This window comes from Hypanus sabinus, chromosome 5 (genome assembly GCF_030144855.1).
Source record: "Hypanus sabinus isolate sHypSab1 chromosome 5, sHypSab1.hap1, whole genome shotgun sequence".
Classification (NCBI taxonomy): Eukaryota; Metazoa; Chordata; class Chondrichthyes; order Myliobatiformes; family Dasyatidae; genus Hypanus; species Hypanus sabinus.
The window spans coordinates 143,055,935-143,071,017 of record NC_082710.1 but is presented as its reverse complement, the minus strand read 5'-3'; the positions used below and the strand labels follow the sequence as shown (position 1 = coordinate 143,071,017).

General features: G+C 43.3%; 1 protein-coding gene and 1 long non-coding RNA gene across 8 annotated transcripts in view; one reads left to right on the top strand and one right to left on the bottom strand.

Moving 5' to 3' along the window:
- farp1 (FERM, RhoGEF (ARHGEF) and pleckstrin domain protein 1 (chondrocyte-derived)) overlaps positions 1 to 15,083 on the bottom strand; it is a 236,747-nt gene that overhangs the window by 164,152 nt on the left and 57,512 nt on the right. The gene's annotated exons all lie outside the window — the stretch shown is intronic.
- Positions 1 to 15,083, top strand: part of LOC132394398 (uncharacterized) — a 64,314-nt gene that overhangs the window by 25,011 nt on the left and 24,220 nt on the right. For all 3 annotated transcript variants that reach the window (XR_009512313.1, XR_009512312.1, XR_009512311.1), the window contains exon 2: positions 5,450 to 5,529. This is a non-coding gene — a long non-coding RNA (uncharacterized LOC132394398). The remainder of the gene's footprint in view (positions 1 to 5,449; positions 5,530 to 15,083) is intronic.

Below are 15,083 nucleotides of genomic sequence, written 5' to 3'. Positions count from 1 at the left end.
ATGTGAAACGCAGGAAAGCAGCACCCACCATCAGGGACCCCCACCACTCAGGACACACACTCTTCTCACTGCTGCCATCAGGAAGAAGGTACGGGAGCATCAGGACTCACACCACCAGGTTCAGGGACAATTGTTACCTCTCAACCATCAGGCTCTTGAACCAAAGGGGATAACTTCACTCAACTTCATTTGCCCCTTCATTGAAATGTTCCAACAATCTATGGAATCATTTTCAAGAACTCTTCATCTCACGCTCTCAATATTTACTGCATATTTAGTTGTTATTATTATTCCTTCCTTTTTGTATTTGCAGTTTGTTGACGGCTGATCACCCAAGTTGGTGTGGTCTTTCATTGATTCTGTTATGGTCATTATACAGTTATGGAGTTATTGAGTATGCCCACGAGAAAACAAATCTCAAGGTTGTATATGGTGACATACATATACTTTGATAATGAGTTTACTTTGAAATTTGTGGTAAGACATACACTGCAATGAAAACACATTCAGGTCTTCAATTATTGCAAGTGCCCCTCTCTGCCTCATTGCCCCACACACGAGGCCATTATAACCTGCCAATCTCTGCGGACTGTACGGGAAGAATGAGCAATAAACCAGACTCTAAGTTAACTGCAACAAGTCTGTGTTTCATTACATCAATCCTACTTTCTACTTAGACGTTAACACTGATCAAGCAAACCTGCCCTGAGGAAATGAAGAGCTATTTTCTGGCATCTCTTTGTGCTACTAAATACCTAAGTGACAGATCAGGAATGCGTTAACTGAATTGTGCAGAACTAGATGCACCAACTGTAAACACACATCTGCGCCCGCTGTCAGTAACACCTTGCTTCTCTGAAAGCAGATTCAGGAATGTGCAGCGGTCTGAAGAAGCCTCGGTCCCACAAACCTCGGCTTTAAAGTTTTTGTTTTCCCATTCCTTGCAGTCATAACCCTCCCTGTCTCTGACCTTCTGCTTGGAGTGATGGATGCAGCAGAGGAATAGGTCTACTGACCATCAAGCACCCAGCTAGCTCATCCAGCCCTGGCCCCTCTGTTCCCTCCATGTTCCAACCAAGCCAGTCTTGAGTTTTATTTCTCATCTACGTACTTGGGACCATTTACAGTGATCAAATTAATCTGCCAAATTACTCACCGTTTAGCTGTGGAAGGAAACCCACACAGTCACAGGGAGAATGTGCAAACTCCATATGGAGAGTGCCTGAGGTCAGAATCAAACCCAGGTCACTGGAGCTGCACCACTGGGATGCCCACAAAACACAGAGTCATAGAACACAGAAACAGATCCTTTGGTCCACGATGTCCTCACCAACCATAACGTGCCCAACTACACTAATCCCATTTTCCAACACTTGGAACTAAACCTTTGAATTGGACTGGAGAGCCTCCAAGTTCTCAGAACCTCTCCTGACCGTTCCTGAATTTAATTTATTCCCCCACAGGTGTATCTCAGTTGCCTTGAATTGCCCTCCACAAAGCCCTTTGTCCCCCTCTCTTCCTTCAAGACGCTCCTTCAAGCCTGTCTTTGACCAAGATTTAGGTCACCTGACTTACACACCCAGAATCAGAAATATTATCACTGCACCCACAGTACTGTACAATACATAACATTTAGTATAAATCACAGTCGGAATGCATACAGTATATAGTGGAAAAAGAGAGAAAAATAATGAGCAACACTCAAAATGCTAGAGTAACTCAGTAGGGCAGGCAGCATCTATGGAAAAAAAAGTAGTCAACATTTTGGGCCGAAACCCTTCAGCAGGTAGTAAAATAGTGAGGTTGTGTTCATTGGCTAATGGACTGTACAGAAATACGATGGCAGAGCAGAAGGAACTGTTCCTAAATCATTGAGTATGAGTCTTCAAGCTCTAGTACCTCCTCCCTGATGGTAGGAATGAGAAGAGTGCATGTTCTAGATGGGGAGGCTCTTTTGTGATGGATACTGCCTTCTTGAGGTAGCACCTCTGGAAGATGTCCTCAATGGTGGGGAGTCTAGTGCCCACAATCGAACTGGCTGAGTCTACAACCCTCTGCTGCTTTCTCTGATCTTGGGCAATGGTACCTCCAAACCAGACAGTGATGCAATCCAGAATGCTCTCCAAAGTACATCTGTACAAACTTGCTGGAAGCTTTGCCCAGTACCCTGCATGATCAAAATTCTTTCAGATGGAGCAAACACACCTTTACTCGAGGTGCTGCAATTCAGGAAGTCAAACCAGGGTAGGACTTCCCCAGTAAATGGCAAGTCTCCGGTGAGCATAATAGGACAGAGCGAGGAGTGCATGTCTCTCAGTCAGGCACCACAGGTCGATGCTGGTGAAGAAGGTGTTCGGCACGCTGGCTTTCAGACGCCAGAGGATAGGAGTCGGGTTATCACATTGCAGCTGTACAAGACATTAGTGAGGTAGCCCTTGGATCAATGCTTGTCACTTTGTTATCAGAAAGCAGTCATTAAGCTGGAAAGAGTACAAAGATGATTTACCAACTTGACAGAACTCGAGGGTTTGAGTTATGGAGAGAGGTTGGGCAGATTAGGTCTTTATTCTTTGAAGCACAGGATTGACCTTGTAGCAGAGTATGAAGCCATGAGGGGCATTGAAGGGTTTTTGTACACAGATTGTTTCCCAGGATTGGGGAATCATGAACAAGCGGGCATAGGTTTAAGGTCTGAGGGGACAAAGATTTAAAAGGGACCTGATGTAGAACATTTTCTCTCAGAGGATGGTATGTACGTGTAACATGCTGCCAGAGGAAGTGGTTGAGGCAGATAGAGTAATAACATCTTAAAGGTACTCAGACGTGTACACGGATAGGAAACATTTAGGAGGATATGGGCCAAGAGTGGACAAATGGGACTAGATTTGTTGGGAATCTTAGTAGGCATGGACAAGTTGGGTTAAAGGTCCTGTTTCAGTGCTCTATTCATCTGCATTGAAAGGCAGTAGTGTCCCACTGTCACCTAAGATTACTGATGCTATGGTATGGTAACCTGACTGGTTACACCTCAGCCTGGAACGGCAGATGTTCTGCTCTCCAATGAGAGAAGCCGCAGAGAGTGGTATACACTGCCCAGTCCATTATAGACTCATCACTTCCTTCCATCCGGTCTATCTTCATGGTGTATTGTTTCTGCGACTTCAGCATTATCATTAAGGTGTCTATCACTCTGGTCCTTCCCCCTTCTCACTAGAGAAGATACAGGTGCTTGAAAGCTCAGACTTCTAGACTCAAGGACATCTATCCCACTACTATCAGACTCCTGATCCAGTCACCTCCTTGACACCCCCTTCCCTGTTTCCACCATTCCATTGTTTTGCACTCATCGCTGTGTTTATTGATGTTATTTATTGTTGCCTTGCTTAGTCAGTAAGCTTCATGCTCGCAAGGAATTTCAATTCACCCTGGTGTGTGCAAGAATAAACTCAACTGAATCTGAATGATTAAGATCATTTCTTGCAACAATGAACATAATTCAAACATGGGGCACTGGCTAAAATGTTCTGAGAGATTGTCGAGACAGCTCTTCAGTTTCCTTCAGTCTGAGAGATAAATGCTTCTTTACCTGTGCAGCTCTTACCCCAGTCCAGGCTTAGGGAATGGTCCAGGACATCTGAATTACACCATTGATAGATACTTGACACCAGGGCAGCGTAGGCGAACTTTCCTCTCTCAGTAGGAAGTTGGAGACTTTTGGTTCAAAAATGATCCAAAGGGTCCATATCCATTACGGCCAACTGAACAGTTCTGTGAGGTAGCAAATGGCTGATTCAAACACAGCAGCACAGGGAGAACCCACAGAAACTGTGGGCCAATAAGTAGTGATGCCAACTGAATGAGAAATACAGAGCTACGTACCACGTGCTAGTTCATCTAGAGCTAAAGATTTACACAGCACAGAAACCGGTCCAGCCCCCCCCCCCCCCCCACTTACACCAATCCATTTCATCTCCTTCCCTACAGATTCCATCACTCTCCTCCACACAAAGGACAATGTCCAGCACCCAACTGACCTACCAACCCACGTCCCTGGTGTGCGGGAGGAAACAGGCATGGGTCACGAGGAAAATGTGCGAACTCCACACAGACAGCACCCTAGGTCAGGATTGAATTTGGGTCACTGGCATTGTGAAGCAGAGGCTCTGCCAGCTGTTCCACAGTGCAAAACTCTCAGTGTAAATGCCTCCTCTCCACCACAGTCTCTGATTTCCACCAGACTTGAACCTACAGCCGTCGAGATCAGAAACGAGAGGCCAACCCACAGGACAACATCAGACTCTGGCTTCATTCCTTCAATCGTTTCAATTAGAGCTTCAGGGGCTAGCACGAGGGAAGAGGGAGCAGTGATTAAGGGCCAATACTAACCTCCAAGTACTTTTTAACATCTCAGGGTACAGGCTAACCCTGACAAACTGTGGATCCTATGGATGGATATCCCTACTGCACATACAAACAAGCTCCCATAATATTATTAAATTCAAAAATTTGACCAAAGTACATATGTTTGTTTCTATAAACGGCAGACTAGTTCTGACTCTACTTGAGGCCATTCATGACAGAACTTGTGGAGGTGTGATTACCACAGCATGACTTTGTATATTTTCTTGACTTAATATGGTGTGTAAAAAACAAGACCCGTTCATTACCCAGGGACTTCTTGGACACATAACCAAACAAAATTTGCCAAGTCACGTGGCGGGATGTTGAACAGGAGAACAAAGTTTACTGAGATAAGCACTTAAGAGAGAGCGAGAGAGAGAGAGTTCCAGAGGTTGGACCTCAAACTCTTTGTTTCAGGGAAGTGGTGCTTAGTTAACAATTACAGGAGGAAGAGTGGCAACAGATAACAGTCTCCGCAAACTTACAGAGCCTATAAAAAGTATTCTCCCCACCTTGGAAGTTTTCATGTTTTATTGTTTTACAACACTGAATCACAGTGGATTTAATCTGGTTTATTTTGAAACTGATCAACAGAAAAAGACTAGTGTCAGAGTGAAAACATATCTCTACAAAGTGATGTAAATCAATTACAAATATAAAACACAAAATAATTGATTGCATTAAGTACAGACCCACTTCACGCAAGCTTTTTTTTCCAACAGTGGCTTTCTCTTTGCCACCCTCCCATAAAGCTGTGACCGGTGAAGCACCCGGGCAACAGTTGTTGTCTGTGCAGTCTCTCCCATCTCAGACACTGAAGCTTGTAACTCCTCCAGAGTTGTCACAAGTCTCTTGGTGGCCTCCCTCAATGGTCACCTTCTTGCACGGTAACTCAGTTTTTAAGGATGGCCTGCTCTAGGCAGACTTACAGCTGTACCATATTCTTCCCATTTCTTCATGATTGTACTCCCAGGGATATACAGTGACTTGGAAATTTTCTTGTATCCATCTCCTGACTTGTCCTTTTCCAAAAACCTTTTTTTTGCAGAGTTGGAGTGTTCTTTAGTCTTCATGGTGTAGATTTTGCCAGGATACTGACTCACCAACAGTTGGACCTTCCAGAAACAGGTACATTTTTATTACAATCAATTGAAATGTATTGACTGAACACAGTGATCTCCATTTAACTAATTAGGTGACTTCTAAAACCAATTGGCTGCACTGGTGATGATTTGGTGTGTCAGATTAAAGAGGGGCTGAATACTTATGCGATCAATTATATTTTGTGTTTTATATTTGTAATTAATTTACATCACTTTGTAGAGATCTGTTTTCACTCTGACACAAAACAGTCTTTTTCTGTTGATCAGTGTCAAAAAAGCCAAGTTAAATCCAGTGGTTCAATGTTGTAAAACAATAAAGCATGAAAACTTCCAAGGGAGGGTGAGTACCTTTTATAGGCACTGCACCTTCCTCAGTAAGGAAATCAGAAAGAGGGAAAACAATAACTTCTCAGTGTTTTGATAAGAGCAATAAATAATATTAAACCCATTGTTTTAATGTATAATTTCTCAGGTCATTCGCAATGTATTGAGTGAATAAGAGCAGAAGGGAGAAAGCCCAACAAAAATATTCCATTTGATAACAAACATGAGACACCAGAGAGTTTTATTTCGACAACAAGAAGGTTCTCGGGTTTGTTTACACTGCAGAGATTGCTGAGAATTTATTGTGGTGTCTGTCACACTTGGCCCACATCAGAGTGGATTCAGTGACACTCCCCAGTCATCAGCTAAGCCTGTCTTGCTGAGACGAGATTAGAAAGGTCAACTGGCATCAAACTTTAATAATGCTGTCATCAGAGAGGAAGACAGCTCACAAAAGTTTCTTTACTTTCTACACACTTGCCTGTGGTCCTGACTGGGGCAACTGTGACGTCAGTCATAAAGCCGAGGGGCCATTCTGTCCATCTACTTTATTTTCTATTTATCCACGATGGGATCAGCATTTATTAAGCTTCCTTAATTGCCCGGGGGTGGGGGGGGGGGGGGGGTGAGGCACTTCCTTTAACTGCCACAGTCACTCAGGTGAAGGGACTCTCATAGCACTCTTAAGCTAAGATATTGGAGCAAAATTAGGCTATTCAGCCCTTTCAATCTTAGCTGATTCTTTTCCCTCAGCCCCAGCCTCCTGCTCTTAACAGGGAGAATAATCCACTGATTTTCCTTCATCTATCGTGCTTGTTTTTTTCCTCTAAGAATTCCAACAGATTTGTCCGGCAAGGTTTCCCCTTAAAGGAAACCAAGCTAACTTTGGCCTATTTTATCAGGTGCCTCCAAGTAACCTGAGACCTCATCCTTAAAAATTAACTCGAATATCTTCCCAACCACTGAGGTCAGGCTAACTGGCCTATAAATTCCTTTCTTCTGCCTTCCACACTTCTTGAAGAGTGGAGTGACATTTGCAATTTTCCAGTCCTCCAGAACCATGCCAGAATCTAGTGATTCTTGAAAGATCATTACTAATGCCTCCACAATCTCTTCAGCCATCTCCTTCAAAACCCTGGGGAGTAGACCTTTCAACTTCCCAACCAGATTCTCTCCAGTAATAGCAACTGCAGTCACTTCTGCCTTGACACTCTTGAACTTCTGTCATACTGCTCGTGTATTCCACAGTGAAGACTGATGAAAAATACTTATTCAGTTTGTTCATCATTTCATTGTCCCCCATTACTACAGCACCATTTTCCAGTAGTCCGATATCTACTTTTGCCTCCTTTTTACTCTTTATTTACAGGGCTGTGCAAGTTTTTTACATATATAGCTAGGGTACTTAAGACTTTTGCATAGTATTGTATTTGTCAATGTGGAGTGCAGAGTGAGTTTGTAAATCTGGCAGGAGCAAAGAGTGTTGGGAATGGCTAGGATGGAGCACCCTGGGAGGAGTGTGGGACAGGTTGCAGAGAAGCAGTGCCAAAAGTGAGGGGTGGCACAGGTGGAGATGTACCCAACCCTGAGACATCAGGCAAGGTCATTTGATTCCAAACAATTGGCTTATTGATCATTACAGAATGCCTTTCTGATGCTTCCGATGCTTCCTCCCCTTTTGCCAACCACAATTCCCCTCCCCGTCCCCTTCCCACTCTCAGTCCACAATAGAGACCCATATTGGAATCAAGATTATCATCATTTACATGTGTCATGAAATTTGATTTTTGCAGCATCAGTACAGTGCGATACATAAAATTACTACTGTACTGTGCAGAAGTCTTTGGTACCTAGCTCTATATTCAGTGTGTGTGTGTGTGTGTGTGTGTGTGTGTGTGTGAGAGAGACAGACTTTTGCACAGTACAATATCTGTAAAAAATGTTCAGTATCCTTTTTGATATTATTGGCTAGTTTACGTTCATATTTCATCTTCACTCTCTTTATGGCTTTTTTAGTTGCCTTTTGTTTTCTTTAAAAAGCTTCCCAATACTTTAACTTCCTGCCCATTTTTGCTCTATTATATGCCGACTCTTTTGCTTTTATTTCATCTTTGACTTCCCTTGTCATCCCTCGCATTACCCTGCCTTTAGAATATTTCTTCAATTTCTTTGGGAAGTTTGGAACTATCCTCCAGCCAGTTCACCGATTTTCTTTCATGTATAGCTGCCAACCCTCATGTGGTGCATAGTTACAAGATCTATTAAATTTGCATTTGTAGAGTCCAGCACTGGCATGTTAGTACAGTAGATAATCCTCCCCTGACTGAGACACACACAGTGTTGCATATCTCTACGGGCTCAGAGAAAGTAAAAACAATTATCTTCTAGGCAAAGTTACCCGAACCTTCAAAACGTTACATCAAATTTCAGGTTTTCATCTGGGGCTTCAAACTCTTCCTTACCCTCAACACTCCCCATTTCTATAAAGTTGCCCTAGCCTCCCCAGATCTCAGTTGCCCCTTCAATTCTTGTAATCGCTGATTTCCATTGCTCCACTGTTAATATTCATGTCTTCAGTTATCAAGGTCTGCACCTCTGGAATTCCTTCCCAAATCCCATCTGCTTTCTGTACGTAGCTCCTTAAACCCAATCCCTATGACAAATCTTTGCATCACCTGCCCTAAAGTTGACTGACCGTTAATTTATGTTCTAATGCTTCCAAAATATGTTGGAATAGTTTATTCTGTTGAAATCATAATATAAATACAAATTGTTCAATGTGGCAGGACACTGACTTATTGACTTGTTTCAACTGGTTAAACTAATAAAAAACAGAAAATATTGGAAGCTCTCGGCAGGTCCAGCAGTATCTGTGGAAGAAGAATTAGACCTAATGGTTTTTGTCCTCAGATGCTGCCTGAAACTCGAGTATTCACATTTCCTGTTTTTTCCCTCAGATTTTCAGCATCTGCGATGATGCACTTAAATGTAAATTGTTCCATGAGCAAGTTTGAGGATTTACATTTTGCATTTTAAATACATGTTAGTCCAGAAGGAATGCAAACTTCTCTCAAATTGCAGTAATAGAACTTAACACAGCATATGGAAATGTGTGTTTTTATAACATTGGAAAATACTCAACGTAAGATCCCAAAAACAATAACATGATTATAACCGGATCTGCTTAGTCTTGCAACGTGTGACAGAGGGATGAATAGAGGCCTGGTGCTTTACCCACTCCGCATATCTTTAATAACACAGAGAAATCATTACTTCCCTCACACTGAGCTGGGATATCAGGTTGGATTTGTCCGTACATCTCAGGAGGTACAGCTCCAACCATCGACCTCCGGCCTCGGGAGCAAGGCTGCTAATGGCTGAGTTAGCTGGCAACAAAACCAAGTCCACAATTGTTTGATGCACAGCTCCACTCCCCCAGGAAATCGGTCTTCTAATTATTAAATAGCAGTAATCAGAAAGAGCACCCACAGATTTCGATCTGCACAATTATGTGCATTAATACTGAAATTCAAGCAGAGTTTGTAAAAGAATTTTTAAAATTTCAAAAACCATCTTAATGTTTTCCGATCGGTCGCATTCAATACATCAAAGAGCACAATGGAACTCAGATAAAGTTCAGACCATAATCAGGAAAATCAGAAAGCTCCAAAAGCAACTCAGCAATTTGCACTAAATTGTCTGTAGTTAATTACTGCCATTCAGTTGGGATGTGTGGAGTAAAACTCCACCAGACGTGTGCACTCAAACTGATAAAATGACCATGCAAGAACAGTAGCCTCGTCAGCCAAAGATCTGGGCCAGAAACAGGAATAAAGCCATGCAGTAATTTGAGCGTTCTGGGTTTCTCATGTTCATACTTACTTACAGCACATGGGCACAGCTGCCAAAGGCAGCACTTTCTGCCCATTACTGCCTTCCTGGACTGCTAACTCTGGCTTGGCTAGCAAAGTTAACAGTGAAGTGCATTCCTGTGGTCACAGTAAGGCTGGACAAGCCAAGCACTGCTCTCTAAAGGGCAATAATGAGCCAGTTAGGGTTTTTAGGAAGTTCAGAGCTTTCACAGTTGCCATCACTGACACTGGCCCTCTCTTCCAGCTGTTCAGCACTTCTGTTTTGTGTCAGCCAAGATCCCTCACCTGACCTGCCTCCCTCTCTTCTCAACACCACCATCCGGCAGGAGGCGCAGCAGACTTGGGTCCCGTGCCACCGGGTTCAAGAACAGTGTTGCCCTATGACCACTGGGCTCCTGGATTGGTGTGGATGACTTCACTCGCCTGAGTACTCCACGCCCTGTACACTCCCTTTCAGGGACTGTCTGTAATAAGTGGCTTTTCACGGTTTCTGTTGTACCTGTTTTCCTGTGGGTGCCTGCATGAAAATGAACCTCAAGATATACATACTTGGATAATGAATTTACTTTGAACTATTTGTCTAAGTGCATTTAAATTCCCCAGTTGCTACTGTGAGATTCGAACTTTTATCCATTCTCAATGGCAGCCACCCCCATTCACTGAAATCAAACTCGTTCACCGTCACAATGGTCGGCTTTAGGGACAGCTATATACAAGTTAACTGCATTGCTTTCTACATTGCAATGCTTCAGAGATAATGTTGTGGAGAAGTGCTCTAAACATTTAAACGTTTATTATTTAAGGGTAAAAATGGAAATTAAAATTCAAGATAAATAGGGGGACGAGTAAAGATGGAGTCTAATAAAACGGCTACTGTGTCACTTGGCAGAAGAGTGGTGAGACACTGTGAAAGACCTGAATTTCATAGAACCCTTCACAACAACTCCCTATAAGGCATCTCAAAGTTCGAATTCAGTTTATTTGTTACATGTCACCGTATACTACCTTGAGATTTAGGTGCATTTCATTCACAGCAGAACAAAGAATTATAATACAATTGATGAAAGATTACACCCAAACTCTTGACAAACAACCAAAGTGCAAAAGACAAATTGGGCAAATATACAAAAAGAACTGAATAAATAATACTGATAACATGAGTTGTAGAGCCCTTGAAGCAAGTCTGTAGGTTGTGGAATCAGTTCAGTGTTGAGGTGAGTGAAGTTATTTGGGCTGGTTCAGGAGCCAGATGGTTGAAGGGTAATAACTGTTCCTGAACCCGGAGGTGTGGCACCTAAGGGTCCTGGAACTCCTTTCCGATGGGTCCTTGGAAGATGGATGAGACGTGCTCAGTGATGGAGAGGGCTTTGCCTGTGATAGACTCAGGGGAATCGATGAAGTGCAATCATTAATGCAACAGGACAAGTGATTACTGATCAATGGCCATTGTACAACTTATCTTTACTCATCCTCAAATTTAATCATTTCTACACTGGAACTGGAATTGGCTTCTTATTGTCATGATAAAGTGTAAAGCTTATCTTTCATGCCAATCATACTGATGAAATCATTACACAGCAGACTGAAGTTAAACAAGGTAAAACTATCACAAGGCAGATTAAAGTGTAACAGTTAAAGAGGAAGTGCAGTGCAGGTAAACAACAAGGTGCAGGATCGTAACGAACGAACTGTGCAGTCAAGAATCCATGGACAAGTGTATCAAACTAGGAAATACTTGATAACCTTAAGCTGTCCTTGAGCCTGGTGGTACATGTTTTCAGGCTTTACGTCTTCTGCCCAATGGAAGAGGGGAGAAGGAAGTCCAGGGTGGTTGGGGTGTTAGATTAAGGCCGGTCTCTCTATTGTGGCAGTGAGATGGGCAGACAACACCAGCAGCCATGAGTTTTGCTGCCTGGGCCCCAAGGAACTCCCTGGCTAAAACCCCTCTGCCACTATGACATGCTTTTACTAACTGTGCTTGTGATTCTCAGCATTAATAAGATAAAGGTTCTTTTTTAAAGATTTGCTTCATTTGTCACACGTAATTGAAATATAGTGAAGTGTGTTGTATGGTGTCAAATCAAATTAACGCATTGTTCATTCCTGCAAACCACCTTGGGACTTTTTAAACCACAGTTGTAACACAGTTCATGATGTAAGTGTTTGGACTCCGTAACACTGTAAGGATGGAGCTGCCTGCAAGTACTAACTTGACACGAGTCAGTAATTTCAGATGGGGAGGAGGAATAATTTATTCTTGGAGGTTGTCCCATGTACAGAGCAGCCAGGACAGTTAATTGAAGCTCCAGTGTCGCAGACAGTGAACACATTGCACAGCAGTCAGAATAACACAGCACTGTTTTCTTTCCCCGACAAGGCACATTGGCTCCTGGTGTCAAAGCACACAAACCAGCCCACAGTTCCACGGGCTCAGTAGGGACACTGTGCTTAGGCCACTCTCCGCACTGTGTTATCTGACCTCCGGAGGTCGGGACTGATCTCTGGCAGGAAGGGGTTCGTGCGCTCAGATCAGCCTCCAATCGTCAGGGAGGCTGTCTCCCAGGAGGGAGGCCAGCACTTTTTGTCATTGATTATTCAATCATCTGACTTTAATTAAGTGTGCTTTTTGAATGTTTGGTTTACCTTCTCGTGTAGCCAAGTGCCACAGACTCTGCAGGTCTGAAACACAGACAGCAGACATTGGGGAAACTCAGATGCAGATTGATTTCAAAGCTCAGAGTATTACCCAAGTACATTAATGCCACCATATACTACCCCGAGATTCATTTTCCTGCGGGCATTCACAGTAAATACAAAGAAACACAATGAAAAACTGCACACAGCAGGTTTGGACAAACAACCAACATGTGAAAGACAGCCAACTGTGCAAAAACAAAAAAAAAATAACAATATTGAGAACATGAGTTGTAGAATCCTTGGAAGCATGTTCATCAGTTGTGGAATCAGTTCACTGTTGGAGTGAGTGGAGTTATCCACTCTGTTCAGAAGCTTGCTGGTTGAGGAGTAATTACCGTTTCCAAGGCTCCTGCACCTCCTTCCTGATGGCAGCAGTGAGAAGAGAGCTCATGCACACATTTATCACTCTGTACTGTATATTGAAAGATACAGAGAAATGTGTCATTTATGGTAAGAACCAACACACCCATGACTGTGCTGTGGGCAGCCCACAAGTCACTTCACACTTCAAGAAAGAAGAGATGCAGAAGAAAGGACATTATAGGCCAGTTAGCCTGACCTCAGTGGTTGGGAATACGTTGGAGTCCATTGTTAAGGATATGGTTTTGGGGTACTTGGAGGCACATGATAAAATAGACCAAAGTCAGCATAGTTTCCATAAGGGAAAATCTTGCCTAACAAATCTGTTGCAATTCTTTTAAGAAATAACAAGTAGGGTAGACAAAGAAGAACTGGTGGATGTTGTGTACTTGGATTTTCAGAAGGCCTTTAACAAGGTACTGCACATGAGGCTGCTTAACAAGATAACAGCCCAGAGTATTACAGGAAAGACACTCGCATGGAAAGAGAATTGTCTGACTGGCAGCCGGCAAAGTGTAGGAATAAAGGATTGGCTGCTGGTGGTGTTCCACAGGGGGCTGTGTTGGGATTGCCTCTTTTAACATTGTATGTCAACAACTTGGATGATGAAATTGATGGCTTTGTGGCCAGGTTTGCAAAGGATACGAAGCTAGGTGGAGGCGAGATAGTGTTCAGGAGCAGAGAGGCTGCAGAAGGACTTGGACAGATTAGGAGAGTGTCCACATACCCAAACATACCACTGCAACCAAGGAAAACCCCTGTAGTGATGACTGTTTGTACCACTGGACCCAGGCCTACAAAGCTGAGAGAGTGGAACTGGCTTGGTGCAATGGGATTTCCACTTTCAAAACTCTCCTACACAGGTTTCAGTGTCATCACCAGAAACAACAGACAACCAATCAGTCACCCTTGGAACACACTGTGTAATCCATGCCAGTGACTTCAACCCACAAACCCAATTCAAGGGCTCCCTAACTGTAGATTTCCTCAGCAGGCAAGAAAATAAGTGAAGTAACAACTATTTTTCATTTTTACTTAGAGATTCAGCACAGAATAGGCTCTTGTGGCCCTTTGATCCATGACGCCAGCAACCCTAGCCTTATCACAGGACAGTTTACAACGGCCAACTAACCTACGAACTGGTACGTCAGTGGGAAGTGAGAGGAAACCAGAACACCTGGGGAAACCCATAAGTTCTTTAGGGAAGGTGTAGGACGAAGGACACTGGGATTGAACTCTGAACTGGAGGAACTAAGTCAACAATTCCTTCTTGACTTAAAACATCACCATCCCAGATGTTGCTGGACCAAATGAGTTCCCTCAGCAGCCAGTTTGCTGCTCACTCAAGGACAGACCCTATCCCACTGCTGTGACTCCTGAACGTACCTTCTACAACAAAGACGAATTTTTGATCTTCCAATTTACCTTGTCGGGGCCCTTACACCTCATCTGCCTACACTACACTTTCTCTCTAACTCTAGCATCATACACTCTGTTGCTTTTGCTTTCTCAATGTACTGTTGCAATGAAATGATCTGCATATCAGTGCACAAAACAAAGATTTTCATAAACACAAAAGATTCTGCAGAAGCTGGAAATCTTGGGGAACACACAAGAAGTGATGAAGACTGAGGCACAGTTCCAACATAATACTCAAGTTTGCTGTCGGCACCACTGTCGTAGGCTGAATCAATGGTCGTGATAAATCAGCATCTAGGACAGCAAATGAAAATCTGGTTGAGTGGTGTCATAACAACAATCTCTCACTCAATGTCAGCAAGACCAAGGAACTGATTACAGGCTTCAGGAGAGGGAAACCAGAGGTCCTTGAGCCAGTCTCACTGGAGGATCAGAGGTGGAGAGGGACAGCAACTTTAATTTCTGGGCGTTACTATTTCAGAGGATCTGTCCTGGACCCAGCATGCAAGTGCAAATGAGAAGAGAGCAAGGCAGCATCTTTACTTCCTCAGGAGTTTGCAGAGATTTGGCATGACATCTAAAACTTTGAAAAGCTTCTATAGATGTGTAATGGAGAATATATCAGCTGGCTACATCATAGCCTAGTACGGAAACATGAATGCCTTTGAATGGAAAATCCTACAAAATGTAATGGATTTGGCCCAGTACATCACAGGTAATGCCCCCCCCCCCACCACTGAGCACAAATACATGAAACACGGTCATAGGAAAGCAGCAACCATCATCAGAGATCCCCACCACTAAGGCCATGCTCTCTTCTCGCTGCTGCCCTCAAGTAGGAGGACTCAAACCAACAGGTTCAGGAACGGTTTCTACCCCTCAGCAATCAGGCTCTTGAATAAAAGGG